This window comes from Peromyscus eremicus, chromosome 1 (genome assembly GCF_949786415.1).
Source record: "Peromyscus eremicus chromosome 1, PerEre_H2_v1, whole genome shotgun sequence".
Lineage (NCBI taxonomy): Eukaryota > Metazoa > Chordata > Mammalia > Rodentia > Cricetidae > Peromyscus > Peromyscus eremicus.
In genome coordinates this window covers 28,201,617-28,220,564 of record NC_081416.1, presented here as the reverse complement: position 1 = coordinate 28,220,564, position 18,948 = coordinate 28,201,617, and positions in this window count along the sequence as shown.

Sequence of the window (18,948 nt, the reverse complement as noted above, 5' to 3'; positions counted from 1 at the left end):
ATCCCGACTATTCATTCATGTGTGTCTCCTTCAAAACAGCAGTCAAGAATTTGCCCATCTTAAGCTTACTATGGCATTTTATTGAATGGCTTTCCCTGGGGAAATGTGAAAAAACATTTTTGTTTACCAGAGATGGACATCAGTGACAGACCAGAGAAATGATTCCACCCAAATCAAGCTTAATGGGCCAGTGAGTTAGGGTTACTTACAGGAGCATGAGTGATGCAATGACAGCCGCATCTCCAAAAAGCTCACCTCCAACTCACGTGACAACTTGAGAAAGCTGCATCCCTGGCTCTCCTCGCCCAGCTTGCAGTCAGATCCACTGCAGAGTCTCTTCTCCAGAGCAAGTCGTCATTCCCTGTTTAAATGTGGGGAAGGGCCATGGAAATCCTGAAACTTGGGAGAGTGTTTTGGTTTATGGGAAGAAATAATTACAAAATATTCTCTTTATGGTGCTATGGGTCCAAACCTTCCTTCCTTCTTCCCCTCTATCCCTGGTTATAACAATATTGCACTGAATAGCTTCATGAGTACTTATGCACTCTTATGAATAACTTTAGAGAAAAAAAAAGAAATTGTTGAAAATGTTTACACTTTAAACATTTAGTGGCACACAGGTACTGACACAATTAGATACCTTTTTAACTGTGATATTAAAATAAAGTTTGAGTCAATGATGAGTTTTTTTTTTCAGAATCCCTAGACATTATGGAGTGTGGTGATATTGTGTTCCCCAAAATATTGTGCACCCTAATAAACTTATCTGGGGTCAGAGAAGATTCAGAGGCTTCCAGTCTGAGGAAACAGGATCAGCTGAGAAATTGGCAAGGTGAAGTGGCTGTGGCTTGTTCTGTTTCTCTGATCTTCCAGCTTTAACGCAATACCTGGCTCTGGGTTTGATTTTCTTAATAAGACCTTTTAAGATGTGTGCTACAAAGGAGTACAATTCATCTTTTCATTTTTTTTTGAATTATTTATTTATTATGTATACAGCGTTCTGCCTATACAGCGTTCTGCCTGCAGGCCAGAAGAGGGCGCCAGATCTCATTACAGATGGTTGTGAGCCACCATGTGGTTGCTGGGAATTGAACTCAGGACCTCTGGAAGAGCAGTCAGTGCTCTTAACCTCTGAGCCATCTCTCCAGCCCCCTCATTTTTTATAAATCTCACTTTTCTGTCTTTCCATCTTTGGCTTTGAAGTTGAAAATGAAGATTGAAATGTCTAAAACACCATCGTGTCATGAAACTGATATGGAGAAACCCTCCCTATAAAGCCTTGTCACTTAATTCTGTGCTTTCATGGCCTTGAGAAAACCTGCTTTGGCATCTCTGAGCAAACCTTCTAACATGTGGTGCTGCTGAAGACAGAGAAACAGACACATCTGATGCTGCTGCAGTGTGCAGTATTCTGGCTTCACATTTTGCAAGAACGAGTTGGAAGCATGAGTCAGACATCTAAAAGCCTACCCACTCTCTATCCCCACAATTTTAAATATTTTTATAAGGATATTTGCCACAGAATTATTCAGAAGAAATCTGGGAAAAAACAAATTACTGATATTAGAATGTTATCAAGTAGTTCATTTGGTTATTTTAAAGATAGCTTTTAATGAAAATGTATTTAGATGAAAATAACCTTTGCAGTACTAAGGGAAAAGGCAGATATACAAGCGTGTAATATGACCCATATTTAATGTAAATTAGATGATATTTATCATAAAAAAATTTATGATGAGCATTTTAGATGCTTAAGATTCTACTTGAATTTTTATTGATTTTTTTCTCATTTTTGGCAGGTTAAATTTTTGTGCCTTAAATAACTGTTTTTATACAGTCAGAAAAAGACTATATTAATGAGTCAGTGATAAAAAACAAAACACTAAGGACCTGCACTTAAATTTTATGAAGATATTACAGTCCTTTAGAGAAATATAAGTAAATTTGAGAGAAGGCTGAAGGCTTAATAAATAAATATTAAAAACACATTAATAGAGAAGAGACTCTACATTAGAAAATACTACTTCTCTCCAAATTAATCTATAAATTTATATCAAGTCCAGTCAAAATAAAAGCGAATCTGTGCATATGTGCAGGTGTGTAAGTGTACATATGTCAATATTGACAAGGTATCTATAGTATAATACTGTGTCAGAAGTATAAAACTCAGGCCAGCATGATGGCCTCATGGGTAAAGTTTGCTGCCAAGTCTGAAGACCTGAGTTCTGTCCCTGCAAGCTGTATGGTAGGAGGAGGAATCTGACTTTGGAAAGCTGTTCTCTGGCCTTTACACGCATGCTCACCTGTGCCTATTTGTGTGCGCAAATGAAAAAAAATAAAATTTTAATTAGGGTATTATTTTTAAGTGCAACAATCTAAAAATTACTAACAAGGCCGGCCAGAATAGTTGTAGATGATGAAAGGTTGAATACTCACATTATTATGGAAGACAAAACCTAATGACTCACTTTATCAGATATCAAGAATTATTCTAAAGCAGCTAAATGGTTTTAGTAGTGTTAGTCAGCAAAACAGCTGTATGTTCACCTGGAGATGAGCACATATCCAGGTGGATAGTTCAAATTATGAATTTCTGGGGTTAAAACATTGAAGAATATCTTCATGATTTCGCTGGAGGTAAAGGTTTTCTAAACAAAGCACACTGAAAGGCATAAACCATAAAGGAAAAAGGTGTTGCTGTACTAAACTATAATTAAGGTCAGATTGTGAAATGGTATCATTAAAACAGAGATATGGAAAGACACAAAATTCAGTAAGATACTTGTTACACAGATATCACCGATAGACTCACTTCCAGAACACATACACTTTCAAAGACATTCAGAAATAAAAGGAAACAAATCAGGTACTGCAATATTTGAAAGTTAGCAAACTCCTTGAAAGTCGTGTTTAGTAAGCAAATAAACAACTGACCAATCAATAGTGTCCAAATTCACAAGTTCAAAGCCAGTTGAAACCAGCTCAAGTATTTCACAACCACACACAGCTAAAATGAAAGCAAGCAAGTAAACAGAGAACAGAACATTGTAGACTAGCCAGAACTTCTCCACACTCTTGGTGGGAATACATGTTGATATAAGTTGTCTCCTCCTCCTCCTCTTCCTCCTCCTCCTCCTCCTCCTCTTCCTCCTCCTCCTCTTCCTCCTCCTCCTTCTCCTCCTCCTCCTTCTCCTCCTCTTCCTCCTCCTCTTCATCCTCCTCCTCCTCCTCTTCATCCTCCTCCTCCTCTTCATCCTCCTCCTCCTCCTCTTCATCCTCCTCCTCATCCTTCTCCTCCTCTTCATCCTCCTCCTCCTCCTCCTCTTCCTCCTCCTCCTCCTCCTCCTCCTTCTCCTCCTCTTCATCCTCCTTCTCCTCCTCCTCCCTCTCGTCCCCTTCCTCCCCCTTCTTCTCCTATCTTATGTAGCCCAGGCCAATGTCAATTCCATTCTTCATGTACCTGAAGAAAGAATTCTTAACAGAATAAAGCATAAAATGAATGTTTCTGCAAGATTGTGATAGCCTCAAACTGAAAGTAACTCAGACATCCATCATCGGTGGAATCAAGGCACAAGTTAGACATTTTCATACAGCAACTGTACGATGGAGCTGCATGCAACATGGATGATGATTTTCTTGAATGGACTCAATAAAGAAATTGGTATATGCTGCTTTCATCAATTTTTATAAAGCTAAAATGTTGTTATATACCTTCATAGTTCTTGGAAGAGGCATAAATGTAATGATAATATTTTATTTCTTTATTTAGGGGTTAGATATATGGCACATTCACTTATTTAAAAAACCAACTTATTAAGCCAAATACTTGTGTGTGTATTATATATTAACCGAATTTATATGCTAAGAAAAAAAGGTAAATAAATCATTAGTGTGCACACATACAGTTAACTGGTAGAAGGGTGAATTAGAATGTGATAAATTTCTTTTTCCAGTGTGAGGAAAATGAAGGTGTCATAAAATAATTGTATGTGGCCTCAAACTTCTACATATGCAGTCTGAGAACCTTAGCAGGATGCAGGTGTTGAACATGTCTTCTATTTGAGATTCCTGATCTCTGAGGTGGCTCTTTCAATAAGTATTTGAACTGGCCCAGCCTGGTAGCTTTCTGATTGTGCTGCCAAGACCTCAGCTTTCTGCCTGACTCCAGCTTGCCTCACGCACACAGTGCAAGCCCAGGCTCCTGGGCTGGCTACCTTTCAGAACTGACCAGTACCTACAGGTCTCAGTTCTTGGTCCACACCAGCCATCCCTGACAATCTTCCAGCCTGGGTTGAGGAAACAAAATCACTGATAGAAAAAAAATACAAATATTAAAGATTTTATTTTGTCTCCAGTTTGGTTTTTATAAAATAGCCAGAACAATAACAAAGAACTATGTCTCTACCACAGAGAGGTAAAAGTTTAAGTTCAAACATCAAAAATTCCAAGAAGTTTTAAAAAGATGGCTTTTACACATACACACATGCACAAAAATATTAGAGGAATTCTTCTGAACTACATAGCTCTCAGCCTAAATTTGAGACTCAGAGAAATATGTGTTTATTATATATACATAAAAATAGCAATACAAATGAAGTCACTAATTGCATTTTTTAGAGCAGACATAGACTGCAGTGAAGGGCACAGTCAAACCTTTGTCCATGACAGTTGGTTGCTGTTCTGTTCTAGGTGCATAATGTTGCAGAAAAAATGCAGACTTTGTATAAGAAGATATAAGACTGATATATTTAGAAAGAACTTAGGTATTTAGGCAGAATTTTCTAGCTTTAAAATTTTTACTTAAAACAATTTGGAAATTTGTAGAAGTCAGAAAAATCATGTTTGTTGGTAGATTTGGCTAGGAGATACTATTCATTAGCAATCTCTCTCAAGTGACAAATTTCATTTAAAAAAACAAAAACAAAAATAAAACAAAACAAAACCAAACTGCAGAGTGTTCCCAATGGAAATAACTGCTGAGCCCAGTGGGGTACACAAGTGTAGGGCCAACCAAGAAGTTAACTAGTTTTCTCAGTTTAGATAGCAAGTTTAGATAAACATACCTATTTATCCATTTATTCATCTGTTCAAGAAGCATTTACTAAAAGAGCTGCTGTCCAGATGCATTTAAGTTTGGCTCCATGACAATGATTACTTAATCATTTTCGGTAGCTCACCAAATGCACGCAAATTCCAAGCCAGGAAAGGCGTTTTGCTGTGATCACAACCCTTCTGGATTTAAGACTCAGTATCTACGGTCCCTCTCTGGGAAAGCATTTTGGCAGCTGTTTTAACAGGAATTATTTGGGGGCTAGCTGTAAGATCCAGAGGGAAATTAAAATTCTATAAAGGTTGGCCTTTAAACCAAGGTCTTGTCATTGCTTAATTCAAATTTAAGACAGTGAATCATAGAGGACAAAAAAATCCTATCAGACAGATAAGTTAAATAAATCAAATATTACAGACTTATATTTAGAAGTGGAAACAGAAGCTAGGGTTGTAATCCCAAGTGACAAGGACCTCAAAATTTCCTATGTACCTAAGTGGCTCCACTATTCTTCTCAGTTTGTTTCTGTTTTAAAGAGAAAGAGCATCAAGAATAAAATATATATCATTCCCCCCCCCCCCCCCGCAAATAAATAATAATCATTTGGTCATTTTTCTTCCTTTCCTACTGCCTTTTGTTGTTGTTGCTGTAACCGTCTCTAGGTTTCTAGTTTTTCCTCGAATATACAGATCAAACTTCAATAAATATTTTCTTCTTCACAGAGTCACTCAGCAACCCAAGCATTAATTGTTTTTAGTGACAGTAATTACCCTTTGGTACAATCAGCTCTCCAAGCTACTCAGGGGCTTCCCAGAGAATCTGAAGCTGCCAGCTCAAGCCATGTTGAGTAAAGAGCCAGTGTGGATCCTTTCCTGGAACCGAACTGTGTCTTTCTGAACTCTGTTTACAGAATTCAATTTATTTTTGCTCCAGTTCCAGCAGAGCCGGTGACAAGGAAAAATGAACACATTCTTTAGGAATCCAGAGGTCAAGATCACAGGACAAAAGGGCCCGGTAATTTATTCCTTCTTATCAACATTTTGTACCGAAGAAAAAAGACCGCTAAATTTCCCTGAAATTAGGTAGTCAAAATTGTAAGTAATTCTGGGGGTGGTAAGACAAACTTGGACGGGACTTTATTTGTGTTGCCCTCATTCTTAATGAACACACTTTCTCCCATGCTTCTGGAACTTCCCAGCCCCATTTCCTTTCCCTATAGCCGCTTGTCTGGCCTCACACCTGCAGAAGTATACATGTAAAATGATAGTTGAGTGAGAATATCATGTGGGTCCCCTGCCTCCTCCATTTCTTAGCCCCGATAGGCTCTATGAGAAGAACATCTCTGACAGCCACCCAGAATTATGAAAAGGCTCTGGCTTTGGCACGAGACTTCTAGCTGGATAATAGGTCCCAATAGCCGTCCAATAATTTTCTTGTCTCTGGAATGAGGATAAATATCCACCCACATGGCTGTAATAAGGATTAAATTAAGTGAGAGAAAGGAATGGACATTGTACAAAAGAAGTTCCTAGTCAATGAAGAAATAATTTTAATTCCTAAGACAAATAGTGTCTTGAATTGATTTACAAACCTGTTTGCAAAACATTATGGGACAGAGAAACTGAAATTATCAGCAAATGTCTCTATTATTAGACTGAAAAGGACAGAGCAGTAGAAAATGTTGATATTATTTCCAAAGCATACACAGTCATGTCAGTAGGGATGGCACCAAAGGAACCTATACACACCTTTATCCAGCAAAGGAATACAGAAAAGAAAAATTCATTTCAGGTTAAATTACACAGGAAGTTAGGTAAACTAAAATCAGACAATTTTCTAATTGAAAACAGTTTTGGTTTTTAAAAATCCAAACATTTAGAATCTGAAAAATTGTTATATTTTAAATATTCACGGTAGTTTATTTAGGGGTCATGTGGGCAGAGCACTGGGAATCTAGGCTCGTTTTTTAGAGTCATAATACATTTGGTAAGCAAGATGAAACTTACTCTCTCTATTGGCAGATTGACAGTTCTTACTTTTACTGAGAAAGTATAGGAAAATGTACACATACACTTCTATAATTTGGGAGTTGATGTACAAAAATACCTATAGAAGTGTATACACACCATCAATAGACAAATCAATAAGTTTTCACAAGCTGATACACCCATGTAAACAGCATTCCCTTAAAGCAGCAGTTCTCAACCTGTGGTTTGTGACCCCTTTGGGGACCAAATGACCCTTTCTCAGGGGTCACATATCAGATATCCTGCATATTAGACATTTACATTATGATTCATAACAGTAGCAAAATTACAGCTATGAAGTAGCAATGAAAATAATTTCATGGTTGGGGGCCAACATGATATGAGGAGCTATATTAAAGGGTTGTAGCACTAGGAAGTGAAAACCACTGCCTTAAAGGAAGAGTAGGATATCCTCTCTCATAATCCTCATATATCCCCTCCTGTCGCTTCCTATTTTAGTTAGTTGGATTTATTAGAGTGGCTTACAGGCTGTGGTCCAGCTAGTCCATCAATGGCTGTCTATCAACAAAGATCTAAGAATCCAGTAGTTGTTCAGTCCACAACGCTGGATGTCTTAGCTGGTCTTCAGTATACGTAAGAATCCCAAAAAAGTAGGCTTGAGCAATAAGGCAAAGAGAGAGCAAGCTTCCTTTTTCCATGTCCTTTATATAGGCCATCAGCAAAAGGTGTGGCCTAGATTAAAGGTGGATCTTTTCACCTCAAAAGATGGATTGGAAGTGGGTCTTTACTCTTCAAATGATTTAATTAAGAAAAAAATCCCTTATAGGTGTGTTTAGTAAATTCCCGATATAGTCAAGTTGACAACTAAGAATAGCCATCACAAGTCCACCCCACGCGAACTTGACACACAATCATATCATTTTATGTCATCATATCATTGTATGTCATGCTTAATTTCTAAATGAAAACTATAACCAGGTCATAATTATGCCCAATATGATATAACTATCCTTCACACAATTTATATATTTATAATAAATAGCAATATCCATTGAGGGATATTTTTCAGTATCTCAAACAAAAATATGATAACCACTGATATTCTCTTCATTGATGTTACATTACATGATAAATTGAGGAAAGGAAGCACACACACACACACACACACACACACACACACACACATATATATGTATGTATATATGTACATGTAAACCTATTCTTAACAAAATAGAATGGCAACACTTATGTTAATTGTAAGCCTCTGCTGCAAATGGTCACATGGCCTTAGTTGGCCTTTAGAACTACTTCTTTACTTCCCTCTGGAATTTTACAAGCCAGTCCTCCATCGTATGCACTGCTGTCAACATTCTTATCTTCCAAGCTCCTACATAACAGCCCACTGAACTCTCAATACTCAGTGACTTCTAGCCTGCAGCCCGATCATACGGAGGTATATTCTCAATTGAGGTTCTCTTCTTTCAGACAACTCTAGCTTGTGTTAAGTTGACATAAAACTAGCCAGCACAACTGACTCCTTGTCAACTTGACACACAAATACCTCACTGTTAAGCCACAGCCTTTCTCCTTTTTTTGTCCATTCCCAAGATCACACATTAATATTGACATTAAAATATAAAAACTTACAAAGTCCCACAGTTTAAAAAATTCAAACACTTAAAAAATTTCATCTCTTTAAAATATCCAGTATCTTTTAAAATCCAGTCTGTTTTGAAGTCCAGTGCCTCTCAACTGTGGGCTCCTATAAAATAAAAAATGTAAAATACTTTTTTTTTATTTCAAGAGGGAAGAACCAGAGCACAGTCACAATCTGAACAGAGCAAAACCAAACTCCAACTGTAAATCACTGAGTATTCAACGTCTGGGATCTACTCACAACCTTCTGGGCTCCTCCCAAGGCCTTGGGCCACTTCTCTGGCTCTGTCCTCTGCAGCACACACAGTTCATCTTCTAGGCTCTATCTGGCCTTCTACTCCACTGCTGCTGCTGATTTGGCAGTCAACCCGTGGCACTGGCCTCTCCAAAATTCTGGAATCTCTTGCTGCAACTGGGCTTCACTTTCACCAATAGCCTCTCAAAGACTCTTTTCATGGTGCCAAGCCTCAACTCCTCTTCATGACCCCTTCAAACTTGGAGCTTCGTCTGCTACTCTGACTGTAACTTCACCAGTGGTCTCTCTTGGCCTCTCACAGTGCCAGGCTTCAGCTCTCCATGATCCCTTCATGCCTTCAAAACCAGTACCACCTGGGAGACTCTTACACAGTACCAATTTCAGCTGCCAGCAACAAGGGACAACATAGGCTGTAGCAAGTCTTTCTCTGTACCACCAGCTCCCAAATAATGACACAGAGACTTCTTATTAATTATGAAAGCTCAGCCTATAGCTTAGGCTTGTTCCTAACTAACTCTTATAACTTAAATTAATCCATTTATATTAATCCACATTCTATCACATGGCATCACCTCTCTTCCATCTTCTGTTTCTGCTCTATGTCTCCTGGTGTCTCCCCTTTCTCCTTCCTAGAGTCCTCTCTGTCCCTGGAAATCCCACCTATACCTCATGACTAGCTATTGGACGTTCATCCTTTTATTACACCAATCACAGCAAATACATCTTTACACAGGGTACAAATATCCCACAACAATAGGCCACCTGCATATTACCTCTCAGGGACCACTTCCTAAAAGACTTCACCTCGATGATGCTGGTTTCTTCTTAACCACAGTTGGTTCTTCAGCCCCAGCTGACCGGCATCCATTGTCCATGCCGAGCAAAGGTTTTACTTAAATGGGTTTTGGTCTCTTGTTAGTCATTGCCAATTCTTTAGCTCCAGCTGACCAGACACCACAGATTGTTTGTACAAATGGCCTGGTAAGAGCTTATGCTTTCTTCTGAAACTTCACAAGCACCGCTCTCAACATTCTTATATTCAAAGCTCCTACAGAACAGCTCACTGAGCTCTCAAGACTCAATGACTTTGCTAGCCCAAAGTTCCAAAGTCTTTCCACAATCCTCCCCCAAACAACATGGTCAGGTCTGTTATAGCAATACCCCACTCCTGGTACCAACTTCTGTCTTAGTTAAGGTTTCTATTGCTGTGATAAAATACCGTGACCAAAAGCAACTAGGGGAAGAATGAGTTTATTTGACTTATGCCTCCATATCATACTTCATCACTGAAGGAGGTTAGGCAGGACATCAAATGAGAAAGGGACCTGGAGGCAGGAGCTGATCTATAGGCTGTGGAGGGGTGCTGCTTAGTGATTTGCTCCACCTGGCATGCTCAGCCTGCTTTCTTATAGAACCAAGGACCACCAGCCTAGTGGTGGCACTACCCACAATGGACTGGGCCCTCCCTAATCAATCACTAATTAAGAAAATGCCCTACAGGCTTGACTGCAGCCCAATCTTATGGAAGCATTTTCTCAACTGAGACTCCCTCTCAGATGACTCTAGCTTTTATCAACTTGACATAACATTAGCCAGCACACTGCCCATATATGAGGAATCTAATATTATGGAGTAGTTCTATTAGAATTTATAGCTCAGAAAATGACTTGACACATCATGTACTTAGTTTGGTCTGACTTCTTTTGCTCAGTACTATACCAATGTGCCTAGTCCATATTTTCCATGTGTTTGCATTTCCATTGAATGGAAATAACACATTTTATTCACTTATTGTGTTAAGTTTTCAGCCTGTATAGATGCTTCTACCATGAACATTCTAGTGACTGTCATTTGGTGAACACACACATGCATTTGTGTTTATTATACACCAACCAATGGAATTTCCCAATGAGCAAATAAGAAAATATTTGTAGACAATGCCTATTAACTGTTCAAAGTAGCTGTGCTAAACTTTATTCCTATTGGCAGTATATGAGAATTCTGATTAATCCATGTATTTATCAATACTTGATATATCAGTTTTTTCATATCAGTCATTTGTAATAAGTATGTAGCATTCCTATATAAAAATCACATGTGTGATTTTTCAAACAAATTTATTTGTTGATCATAGCTTAGAGCTTTTGGAACCAAGGTCCAGAGGTTTGAAGCTACAAATAAGCTGTCTAGCTTCCTCTTCTCCAGAAGTGGCAATCCCACTGTTTGCTAGCAACCTTGTAAATAGGAGTTGGCTATTCCTGAGGGCCGAGGAACAAAATTGGGTGGACAGATCACCACAAAACCATCAAAGAGACCACAAAAGCTTGGATTTATGGACTCTATGATTATGGTCCCTCTAAGGAAATTGCCATTATATATTTAGTATAAGAAATCCCTGTCATATTAGTGTATTTGTTTAGCATAAAGTCTGAGATTAGCTGCCAGAGTTTTAACATTTCCTGTATGTCTGATCCTTGCCCAAGTTTCTTAGCTTCTGTGGATCAGTTTCCTGATATGTAAAATATAGATAATAATAATATCTACCCAACAGGATTATTATGAATGTTAAATATGAGTTAAACAAGTTATATATTCCTAAACCAGTGACCAGCATATGGTAGTTATTATGTAAATATTTATCATTATTTCCTGTTACTATACCATAAAACTACATTATACCTTTGACAATTATCTACAGTTCTTACAAATCAGCTATCATATGTAGACGTCATCTTTGCAGAGACTTTTGTGGGCAAAGGAGGAGAATTACCAGCCTGGGGACAAAGGGGTTACCAAGTTGACTGTGCTAAAAGTTCTGGGATCTCTTACATCAGTGAGATTCTCTAAACACTGAGATGGAGCCAGGAATCAGATTTTAGACTAAATAATGCAGTTTACTTGGGATTGCCAAATTTTTAACTTTGCAACGCCATGCCTGTTTCAAAATTTAAAGATGAAATAACCCACAAGATAGCCTCCAAGGGGAACTTGTCCAGGACTCAATCAGGAAATAAAGGTTGGTATAGCCAACCAGTTCAGTTTGGATGCACTAATCTGTTGAAATAATAGGAAATGCAGCTCAAAAAATCTTAAATGATGAAGAGGCATTAACCCTCAGTAAATAATCAAGTTTTAGGAACATTTTGATCAGTCTTTAAACTTTATTTCTCTAAAACTACTTCAGCCAGATCCTCTTGCATGCCTTGAGATGGCTGTGAGCTGAATGACCGTGGCATGTTTCCCAATTCACATCTAAGGACGAAAAGAATAATGTTTCCTACAGCCGCTCACCAAAGGCCTAGGCAAGTGTAGCGGTGAAGAGGATGGAAATGATCAAAATGATCTAAGCAAATGAGGCACAGATGGAGTGAGGGATAGGATAAGGCACACCCAGGTCTCAATGGTGCTGTGGTTGCAGAACTGTAAAATAAGTTTTGGTCTGGGTGGGGACTAAAATGATGTTCATTAGAGGAAGTTATTGCAGCGGGTGTAGAGGGCTGAGGAGGAAAGGGTAGAATTTAATGACTATATACTGTAAAGGAAACTTCTTAGGGAGAAGAGCAAACAAAAGGTCCTGTAGTGATCACACATGCAAGTATTTGTTTAACCTTCTCCGAAGATGATTTGGAGGAGAGAACCAACAACGGGAATTGGAGGAACTCGCGGCTCTGCTGATCATGCTATTATCCCTGTGTAAAACATGCAGACTGTGGGTAAACTGTATGTGGAAACGCTGTTGTTACATTGATGAGCAAGGTAAGAAACAATAGATTTGTTTCAAAGCAGGTGGGGTTGCTTTCAGAGTGGAATAAGCCTGGCTCCAATTTTGTGAAAATAGTAGACAGCTGAAGTTCTGTGTCATTGTCCACAGGGCTCTCTGTGTTCAGAAATCCCTGCCACTCCCCATCTTTCCTCTCGGAAAACTCCCACGCATCCTTCAGCACTCGATGTAGATGTGATCTTTTATATAAAACGTTCCTGATTTTTCCAAGGAGGAGTAGACTTTTTGTCTCTGTGTTAATATAACTGAGTAGTTAATGCTGTTAATACCAAACACATACCAGATTCTACCACAAGCACTTTACAAAAGTCAACCAAATACACATAATGGCCACAGTAACCATACCTGGTAATAAATAGGTCTTATTTCATACATAAGCAATCATGCTATTTTTTAAGGATTACAAAAAATAGTCTATAAAGTACACATCTTTTTGTGAAGCCTTTTTAAATTTGTTTTATTTTATGTGTATGAATATTTTGTCTGTCTGTATGTATGTGTACCACATGCACACCTAATACTTGTGGAGGCAAGAAGAGGCCACTGGGTCCCCTGGAACCTGAGTTACAGCATGTGTGAGCCCCATGACAGTGCCAGAAACCAAACCTGAGACCTCTTAACTGCCGAGCCAGTTCTCCAGCCCCAATACAAATTTCAGCTGGCAAAGATAAAACCTGAAAGTAATACAACCTAGGTTCATCTTGACCACAAAAAGAACAGCTAAGTGATGAAAACCTATTTGCCTAAATAAATCCTCATATACAATCCCAGAGTAGTACGTCTACTTGTCAGAACTTGAAGGGACCAGTCACAGCGAATGCTGTGCATCAAGAAGCCCAAGGAAAAACTGCAGATGATTCAGCTAAAACTAACCACACAGAAGAATCACTCAAAGCCTTTTCCAAGAGGTCCAATGAATATCCTTTGAAAGATACAATAATTGCTAGTCACTCGGGATGAAAAAAAAATAAAACACGGGAGGTATATGTTCTAAGTTCACTATGCCCAAAGGGGTAATTCATGATAAATGAAGTAACAAGCAAACAGATTTAAAAGACTACTTCCATTTGAAATAATTTAGGGCTACTGGAAAGTCCATGGAATATCCCTTCTCCTTGATATCTGCTCTACATTCAGGACTGGATGAATCAGAGCCCTGAAGTCATCATGGCATTTCTTTACTTCTAGTTTGATCATTTGGAAGTGTGTAAGCCTAGCCCTCTTGCCCACAACATGATATCTGTTATACCTTCTCCATGAGGCTATGAGTCCAGATACTGCAGATGATTAAGACAACACTTTCCCCAGTTTTGTAGGTAATGTTGACATCTATGGCATGTAAAGCTTGGTTCTCTTTGATAGCACAAGAAACAGGGCAGCTAAGATCCATTGAATTTAAAGTCCAAGAGGCAACTCAATGAATCATTCCAGGGGATCAGAAACTTAAAAAGAAAATCTTTAAGTAATTTGTGGTACTCTATCCCTTTTTAAAATCTGTATTTTGTTGGTTACATCATTGTCATAAAAATAATATACAGATCAATTGATATGACAGATAATAAAAAAAAACTGAATTATACACTTATGTGTTCTTATTGTTATAAATGATAAACAAAACCAGACAAGTCAAATAAGAAGAAAACTCTAAATTTATGAAATAAGTGTCTCATGTTCTATTCAAAGAAAAGTCTGATGTTAATTACTACAGCTTTTAAAACCCAAATGGATAAACAACGCAAATGGAGAAGACACATTGTACTTCCTTAATAGGCATGAGGCAAGCCTGATGCTTTAAATTGACTTCCAGCTTAGTTTATCTAGCTGAGGTTTTTCCAGAGAAAGTGAGTTAAGACATGATGAATCAGTTTTATAGGCTGCTCTTATTATTTCTGGCATCTTTCATCATATTCTCATAGGACAGTGTTGCTAATATTATACCTTAAATATATTATCTATTTTTTTGTTTGACAAGGGTAAATGATACTCAGTTGTTTTAATTTCTGCTGTGATAAAATTCCCTGACAAAAAGCAATTTTGGGGAGAAAACGTTTTTTTCAGCTTACAATTCCAGGTTGTAGGCCACCATTGTGGGGAAGTGAAGGCAGGAATTTGAAGTAGATAGTCAGATCTACAGTCAAGAGCTGACAGAAACGAATGAGCACATGCCTTGTGTTCAGCTTCCTAACTATGCTTGTATAATTCAGGACCTAGGGAATGATGCCACCCACTTTTAGGCTTGGTCTTTGTACATCAAGTAACACAATCCAGACAATCCCTTACAGACATACTTACAGACCAACTTGTAGACAGTCCTTCCAAGGGACTCTTTTCCCAGGTGATTCCAGATTGGGTCAAGTTGACAATTAAAACTATCAAGTTAGGCTGGGCGGTGGTGGCACACACCTTTAATCCCAGCACTTGTGAGGCAGAGCCAGGCAGATCTTTGTGAGTTCAAGGCCAGCCTGGTCTACAGAGCGAGATCCAGGAAAGGCGCAAAGCTACACAGAGAAACCCTGTCTTGAAAAAAAACAAAACAACAACAACAAAAAAACTATCAAGTTATAAATATTGATAGTCCATCTTCTTGTCTTCTAGTCACTGGGAACTCAGCATTTAGTTATATATTTTCCCTTCCTGTTTTCTAAGAGAGGTCCTAGGGCTTTGCTGTGGGCCTTGAGTTGTGGACTTGATATGGGGCAATTGAGAGACATATCTGAAGATGTCTGAGGTTCAGAGAATATTAAGTGTTTCACCCTTGAATAGAGGGGAATGAGACCTACCTGAAGAAAGAAAAATAAGAACAAACTTTAACAAAACAATAATTAGAATATTATTGAAGAAGGTCAATTCAGAAAAATGTTTAAAGAATATTTGATGTTGATAGCTCTCAGTGAAGGAAACACTGGGAACTTCAGAGAAATAAACAGATAGAAATTGTTTCAAAATAGAATATTTAAAAACTATTTTATGAAGTGTTGGCTTAGGCTACAAATGGTGTCTTCCTTTGAATGTTTTTTGAGAGTATTCCATTGTTACAGTAGATAGTTAACCACTTATCTCCACAGAAACTAGTTCTGAAAAAAAGTAAAACTAACATCCTTTGGATTGTACTAATGTGTGAGGAAACCAGAATTAGACAGTGAATCCAGAAAGAGACAAAACTGGGATTTGATAGCAGATCTTTTTCCATTGTATACTGCAAATTATCTTTTTACTTTTCACTCAAAGCCAAAGGATTGGTGGTCAGTGTGTGGGAAGCAAGTTCTTTCCTGAGAATTCTCAGATAGCCTTCTGAATCAACATAGTTTTTTCCTTGAAGTCTTTCTTCTATGAAAACTACTTCTTTCTATACAGTTAGTGCTTGGAAATGGACTAACTTGGATAATAGCAAGCAGGGAATGGTGGTGCCCAACTTTAATCCCAGAGCCAGGCAAGGCATGGGAGGGCAAACAGATCTCTGACCAGGCCAGTCTGGTCTACAGAGTGAGTTCTAGGACACAGAGAAACCCTGTCTGGAAAACAGAAAATAAAAATAATAAATAGCAAAGAGAGATTAAAGAGATAATTAAAATTGAGTTGAAATGGAATGTGGAAAGGGAGAGACATGCAGAGATAATGGAGAAAGTTGACAAACAGTACTAAAAAATACTCCCTGGAGAAGAGTGTGGGACAAGTGTTTTGCTTAGGAGTGATTCCGGGAAGAACAGGCAAGAAAAAGTGAGTGGAAGATGAGAGAAAAAGCCAGCACTGGATGTTAATACTCGGGGAACTGTTGCTGGTTGGTAATCAAACATGCCTCAGGATTGTTCTGTCAACACATAGGGAGGCTAGGACCTTGAATCTGCATTTCCCAAGCTCCTGTGCTCCACAGGTTGAGGGTTACCCTAGGGACACTAAGTTTCATATCCCTACAGATTGCACCAGAGTGTAGTAAGACAGACTCCCATGACCTTGAATTTTCCACTTAACTCTAACTATCTTCTTCCTCTAAAACAAGTTCCAGGAAGAGCAAAGGACAAAGTCTAGTATCTGGTGAATCTTTTCTAATTGAGACATAAGAAGAAACAGTCAGCAAGGTAAAACAAAGTGAGACTAGGTTTCCATATTGCTTTTTCATTGGTATCCCTGACTATGAGACATCTCTCTGGTCATTACCGATATTCCATCTTAGATGGTCTCCTGAGTCTAGCCCAGTGTTCTTTTTATACATTGACTGCATTTTTTTGGGGGGGGAGGGTAAAGTGCAAGTGCAATTCAGTAAGCAAAGAGGCATTTCCAAATGTGGGTTCTGAACATTCTTAGGGTTTCTATGGATCCTAGGAATTATCTTAATCCAAATCCCTGGTCACTCAGAAGCATCACATTAGTAGACTGCACTCATCACCTGGAAAGACGAATGGAACCCCAAGAGCCCATTTCCTGTGTGTTTCTATCTTAGTGACTCACACACACACAAGGACTTTTCCCATCTGTTGCAGCTGGAATTTGCTTCCAAAACTTCCCAGACAAGCCTGTCCCAGTTTTCTACAATGTCTCATAATCTTGAGATATATAATTAATCCACCCCAAGGCTGCTTTCTCCTACAGCTTGAAACTGGTTAAACCATAAATGTCTTCAGGCCTCAAACACAGACCTGAAGGATTTACCCTGAAGGGCATGGGAACAGAAGGCAGAAAAGACCCAGCACGACTCCTTCACTAGGTTGTAGATTCTCACTGTTGCTTTCAAACCCTGATTCTAGAAAGGCGTGATCTGTGGAAACTGCTCCCATATTTATTTCTGCTGACTCTCCCTCCTCTTCCTCCTCCTTCCCCTTTATCTTTAGCTTCTAGCATCATGGGGCAAGCTGCTTGTTCTAAAACACAAACTTCAGCCATTATGTGCTGCCTCATTACACGCTTAAAAGCATCAATTAATCACAATCTGAAACTTTTGAACTAGAGCCAAATTTAAACTTTTCTCTCTTTAAGTTGACTATCTTGGATATCTATCACTACAATGGAAAGCGAGTGTACTTATGATAATAATTCATAGTAAGCACAATCCAGCCTGGCAGTGATGGCATAATCCTTTAATCTCAGCACTTGGGGAGCAGAGACTGGCAGATCTCTGTGAGTTCAAGGCCAGCCTGGTCTACAGAGCAAGTTCCAAGATAGCCAGGGCTCTTACACAGAGAAACACTGTCTCAAAAAAAAAAGTAAGTAAATAAATAGTACAAAAAATAGCACAATCCAAGAAGATAGCATTGATATCCATAAATCAAAATGATAGGAAGTAGAAAATATATTCATGTTTTAAAACGTTCATTCATATTTATTGTCTCAAGACAGAAAATATCACAAAATGAGAGGGAAAAAAAGATAGATCATGTGTCCACACATATTCAGAAAGATGTACACATTCACAGATTCTGGACCTTCTTTCAGTACTTATGAAACTCTCATGGTAGCAGAGTTAAGACAAATACATGCTCACTAGTCCCACAATGTAATAAAAACAGGCATTAAAGCAAAACCACAGAAGAAAAAAATATTTATCCCCTGAAAAAATTCTGTGCTGCTTTTTTCAACCTGACATCAATATGAAAATAGAAACATAAATCATGAAATTACAAAATAGTGATAAGAAAATCACTTTATGGAAAGAAAGAGGACACACAACTTCAATTAAGGGGGAAATCTTAATTGAGGAGTTCGAGTATTTTGGTTATTTTATTTTCTCTGTTATTTTAAAAGAAAATAAACTCCAGATGGGTTCCAGAATTAAATATACTTTAATTAAAAATCCAGAGTGGGGAGGCATGATGGAAGAATTTAAAGGTCAACAGCACTTCCAGTTGAAAGCAACCAGAAGATGCACAAATTGGAAGAACCCATCTGTTTTCTAGTCCCACAGAATGGGAGAAGCATAGTAATTGACCCCAAAAGAATTCCAGAGAAGGGGCCACCACCACTGCAGACAGGGGCCACTACTCCACATGCATTCTTTCCCTCGGGACATTTTAGACTAAACTGAGTGATGGTCCTTGGTTCAGACCACTAACAATAAGCAGAAGAAGTCAACAAAACTGGTCTGGCTTAGGTGAAAAAAAAATTTATAAAGATGGGGCCGGACTGGGGTGGCACACATCCTTAATCCCAACACTCAGGAGGCAGAGGCAGGCGTATCCCTGTAAGTTTGAGGCCAGCCTGGTCTACAGAGTGAGTTCCAGGACAGCCA